This window comes from Aspergillus tanneri (assembly GCF_003426965.1).
Source record: "Aspergillus tanneri strain NIH1004 chromosome Unknown AapTan_1_pilon_pilon_pilon, whole genome shotgun sequence".
Taxonomy (NCBI): domain Eukaryota; kingdom Fungi; phylum Ascomycota; class Eurotiomycetes; order Eurotiales; family Aspergillaceae; genus Aspergillus; species Aspergillus tanneri.
The window spans coordinates 1,856,383-1,862,382 of record NW_022984628.1 but is presented as its reverse complement, the minus strand read 5'-3'; positions in this window follow the sequence as shown (position 1 = coordinate 1,862,382).

Genomic DNA, 6,000 nt, shown 5'->3' with positions numbered 1-6,000 from the left:
TGGCCTAAACTGGCCTAATCCGCGAGGGAGCACATCGTCGAATCATAGCTGGCAGTTGAGTCTCCATGGGAAAACTCCCTGCTAAAGCTCATGCCCAAAAATAATAGCCACTTAAACCAGGAAGGTCGGGCGTACGCCAATGATTGAACGACGCGGGTAGGACTTGCTCCCATGGAATTGGCCACCAAATCACCCTGCATACAACCTACCTCCCCTTTGTGGCACCAAGCAAAATTGGAACTGGTACAAATCCGTAAAAGGAGCAATGCCAAACACTTGTCTTCCAGGAGATAGTCCACCGTTCCTTGATAGTGGAATCGCTGGTACTACCGGTATAGTTATGGGCTCTGAGAAAACTGCCAGCCAATCCCTTGGCACGCTGCGTTTCCGCCACCGTCACGGGAAGCATCACTTGTTGCGTAAGAGCCAACGTTCTGACGTACGGCTGGTTCTACAACCTGGATTCTTTTTCCTCTTTTTTATCAATGGTATCTGATTGCGTGTTCTCTTCTCCTTGCTGAAACCGATTTTGGTCAAGTCGGTGCGCTGTGTGAATGAACACATGGAATCCGCCAGGACTACTTACCGCTAATATGGACGCGAAGAGCTGAAAATTCACCATAACCGAATTTAAGTTTGCTAACGATGCAGGGCAAGCATCTTTCAACCGCTTCTCCGCCTTTAGTAACTGAGATCGGATGCTAACTGAAGATTCGGACTGGTGGATGCTCCTCCCTGCCTTAATTGCGACGATCTGCCTCCTTATTCTGTTTATACGTCGAACCGAAGCCCCCTTAGAAACCTCTCCATATTGATTCATTTCCGGCAAATCATGACATACTGTTCCCGATGAAAATAAATATCTCCTTAGGAATAGAGCGTCATGTGTGGGCGTATACGAGCCCTCAATTGCTGCTCCCCAAAATATCCACAGAGCTCGCATTTCGCTATAGGAGTTACCAGTCTGTAGGTAGACAGACTCCAACAAGCTGGCCCTCGCACACTGTTTATCAGAATTGAATATAAACCGATTGCTTGCCCTTTTGAACGCAGAAGAAGGAATTAGACTTTGGCGGACATTTGGACACTGAATCAATCTGCAACTTGGGTAGTGTATCCTTCTTCAGCCTGACGAACAGGATATCAGGTACGTCATTCGTTGCTGCTATTCGAGCTTTCGTCTAGATGCTTCTAATCAAAAGCCTCCCCTTTTGGCAGATGCATATTTTTGATCTTGCCCTCCGGAACCCGAGCTTGACAAGCCGATTTATCTTGGAGATCAAGCGCTGGAACAATCCGTTAAGAAAACATACTTCTTTTGCTGAAAAAATATACGTTGCTAGAAGGCCCTTTCCTACCGATCACCAAGAAAAGACTTTAGGATGGTATCTATACCGGCACTGGTGGTACATGCGCGGGAGGAAACATAGAGGTTCCTTCGTTGGTGTATGCGAAGCCCGGAGTAGGTTTTCTTTCTCAAGGATAAGTCGGTTTTTTTGTCAAATTCAGTCGTGCATATATATGGTTGACGGGTTTCCAAAGAATAAAATATAATAAAAATTTTCCGATTCCTTCCAGTGTCAATCTTCCACGTGTTCTCCAGACGTCGCGCACCAATGCAATGTCGATGCGTGTTATACTGCCGCTGGAGCTGCTCAGTATATATGTTAAGCCGCGTACTCCCCGGGGCGTGACGAGCTGGTGATCCCCGTTGCTGACCACTTTTCGTCAAAGATACTTTCTCAGATTAAATAACGATTGTATGTCTAGTGATACACCCAGTTTGCAAGTGGCCCTTTTCAATCTCGCTCATGGGGCAATTATATGCACGTTAAAAGCACAAGGGTCCTGACATGATCTACGAGTCAAATGTTCCTCCCAAAAGTGACGCATAATTAATAATAAATGCACGAATTACCGGATGGACGGATGGACGGGTGTTGCACCACATCCGAGGATATTAGTGCCCTTGAACATTGTGGGGAGCAAGCGACATATCAACTGTGAATAAAAGCTGAATATTTTCCCCTGTGGATGCATTAAATGCTGTATGAGCTTGGCTTTTTGTTATTTGCAACAACTGGTATCTGTTCTTTCGAGTGGATGAGCGGAGACGTAAGTTCTGGAAGTCGGTCACTTTTTTCGTTTGACTAGATGTGATGTCGTGAAGTTAGCTAACTCACGCCTTGAGTATACAATCATGGAGTTTCGCCGATGTCAGAACCAATAGACGGTTCAGCTGTGAGGTTTGCGTTTGCTTGTCATCTTCATGCTCTACACGCATGGGTTTTCACGGCCGTCGGCATCACTCAAAATCCGAAGCCCTTGTCACAGCCAGGGGTATGAGTTTTGCTAGTTATTGAGAGCTCCAATGTCGACACGTGAGTAAAAATGAGAGGGACAGTGCCATAATTAAATCCCAGATTGGAACTTTATAAATGAGGATTAAAGTATGCAGATTTGTGGGATAGGAAGGGTCATGGCCTGAGTCAAGGTCAACTTAGTTTCCCGGTCGAGCAAAACAACTATCCTGCTGGGCTCTTAGGACGCACTGTCATTCACTCGTTATGCAAAGGAGTCGGCTTCTTCCAAGGAGCGTCAGAGTGTGGCGATATTTGCCTTCGAAAGGAAAATGAGACGAAGTGCACGGCAAAGAAGCAGGCGACGGCGAGAGCCGCCTGGCGTTGTGTGGCACCAATCGGAGTCCTCACTGCTGAAGGAAAATAGATCCTGGAGACTCTATTGGATCCCCACTCGACTCCTACTGCCTCCCGAGTGCGATGAACCCTGGGTTATAGGCCTCCCCAGATACATGTATGGGGGCAGATGCCAAATCGACACGTTCGAGAGCGCGCTCTGGCCTGGTCAAGATGCGGTGGACCGCCGATTTTTAACTGCCACAACGTCAGCGGCTAACTACACCAATAGACCGGCGCTTCCCTCTCCAGTTGTCAGTATGCTGGCCCCAGTCAGGGGGTTAATACCCAGACTTACGGGTCTGCTATGTATATCCACGGAAGCAAGCCAAGGTACAGCGTTCACAATACTGTTCAATCAGGGCCCTTTGCAACCTGGTTGTCATATGAAGCTTTGTACTTAGGCCATGGGATGCTTTTCTGAAGTGAATCAAACGGGTATTTTTGTCATTACACAGCGGAGAAGGTATCGATACACTGCAGCTGATGACTTTCGGGATCATATGGATAATGGCCTTATAATGCCAAGAAAAGGACAGATTAAACAAAATTATACGTCTCCCTTTCCCAGTCATCTACTTAAAGTGAAAGCAATAGGCAACTAGCCCTTGATTATAATGATGAAGTGAAAGTAGTTAATTCAATGTGCCTTTAAAACGTGCCATTGATCTGCTCGCTTGGAAATGGTTTCCCACCGCAGTGAAGATACTCTGCTATCTTGTTTTCGCAGTCCCTTACTGACTTCGTCCACCAGCTCTCATGCCATTGCCTTGCATATTTCTTGTTTATCCGGTACATGGAAGTATACATTGCCATGAACCTGGCACATGCATCGAAAGCGAAGCGCTTGCTAGGTATCTGAGGTGTATGACAGGAGGTACACATGCAACCATCCAATCATGGCTCAGGATCCCAAAAGCAAAAAGGAAAATAAATGGGATGATCTAAGTTCCTCCGAATCAAGTCCAACTTTCCTCTAACCACCTAACTGATGTACTAAAAATTTGTTCGAAGTCTACTCAATCATATGGTTTATATAGCATACAATACTTCAGAACCCAGTTCTCTTCAAGAATGGTATGTGTTGTGTATGCAAAGTTGCGTTCATTTATCTGAAATAAGTGCCTAGTGTCTCAATTCTTCTCTAGATAGTAGACTGCTGTAGAATCCCTCAAGCAGAGCACCTGCTCCCCAGGTAGAGGCTAATATGCATGCTCCAGGCATTCGTATTTTTGTTTATATCCTCTGGTAGCGAGCGCTATTGTTATTTATTTGTATTATCCCTTGATGTGCCCGGTATCTTTGATTAGGGATCATTTAAGGCTGAGTTGCATATCAGACGGCGTGGATTCAACCGTTGATATACAGAATAAAGATCAGCTACCTCTCGAAGGTTCTGGATAAAAATAACCCGAGCCTACTAAGAGTAGACGGACAGGCCTTGCATGAATACTTGACCATGTAAACAATCAGTGTCCGGGCCTATAATGGGATATCGACTCTGAAACATACCATTCCCTCCACGCTGGAATTTTCCCCCTCGATCCAATATTAACCAGACATTCCTGAATCACTGTGGCACCAGTTAGGCGCCGGAAAGCCTCGTTAGTCAGTTATGTTAAGTTAGTTATCTAATCGTCTACAGTAATCCCAGAGCCCCCCTTGCATTTTCATCCAAACAAACAAAAAATCAGCTTAAGAGAGGGATATCATCCGGTAGATTTTGATTGAGTCTCTCGCATCCTAAAATATCCTGTTGCAGTTCTCTTCCACTTTATTCGGTCCCGGCTTCAAACAATATACGTCATATAACACGTTGCATATAGATTCGACCAAACACTACACCACAACAATGTATCTGTCCATTCGTTACGTTTCTTTACTGTGTCTCTTGGTCTCGGGAATTCATGCTTCTGGGCGAAACTCGGAGACCTACGGGATCGGTCCTCCCCAAGGAATAGACTCGGGTAATACTATATGCCTAGGTCAATGCGTGTCCAACGCGAAACACCTATCATGTGCTGGTGATGTAGTGGTGAGTTCGCAAATTTTAGAGCCTCTGAGGTGACGTGGTTGTTCTAATAGTTTTGTTTGCTGCGATTAGTTCAAGAAAGACAAGGGATGCTTTGTCTGCTGCTTTAACGATGATCATCTGGATAAATTTGAGAAACAAATGCCCGATGACGCGGTCCCAGATGATTTTTTTCTCACCAAATTCAAGGCTTGAATATGATGTCTGCTGCATATTGTTTGTCTCTTGTTTGAACTTCCGTTGGTGGCGCAAGCCGAGTTGTGGGCCAGAGAATAATAGGGTGGAAATGGTTTCCCCACGTTCTGAAATTATTGGTCGATGGCTTCAAGTTTCTTCACATATAGTTGTATTGGGTCGAATACCATTCAAACCTGACGTTTCTGTCGTCAAGCGGGAGCTCGTTTCCTGGTCTAAATTAAGCACTATCTTTTGGGAGCGCATACCATTATAATCGAAGTTGTAGTCAGTGTACTCGATAGAGAGACTGAACTAGCTCGGACGAAATGGTGTTGAGCCCTGTGACGGACGTTTATCTGTGTCAAGTCTCGCATAGCCCTAACATGCCATAGCCTGAACGAAATGCAACAGGTTGTAGTTGGTTGCCTTTAATGCGTGATATCCTTAATGCAATGTCTGCAATTGAAAACGCACGTACCCTTTTACAAAGAGAACCTGATGTTGCTGACAATACACCATCCACTGCTAGTAGTTGTGCATAACCGGGGTCAGGTCCCAACACCGTCTGCCATCTGAGACTGAATTCATGCAACTGCGCCGTTCTCGGTCGAGTAGAGGGCTTTTCATTCTCTATAGAGCAGTCAAAATATCTGATTTTTGGCTCTAGAATATGAAAACATTATCATTCATCATATGGAGCCTTGATGCGCGATTCTGTAACTTTGGCCTGCTAGACCGATAATGCAATGGAATTAGCCCAGCCCTAATACATTGAGGAAGTACAGAGTAATCCTCCCTCACCTCATAGACGCTCCGAGCAGTCTCCATAATGTCGCTTCATTATTCAAGTTATGCGATGCATAATCCGATAATTCAATGCCGCTTTGACGTTACAGTAACTCTTATTGTCCCCAGGAAATCATATCAGCCGTATCCAACACTGCCGTATTCGGCTCCGTCTGCGACTCTACCCGTCATCTGTGCTGGACACTTCTATCACGGTTTAATGGTCCTAGCCTCAGGATTTATATCAGGATTGTCCGAGCTGATAGTCAATATGTGTCCTTGTACTATCAAAGCGCTGCATCGCATATG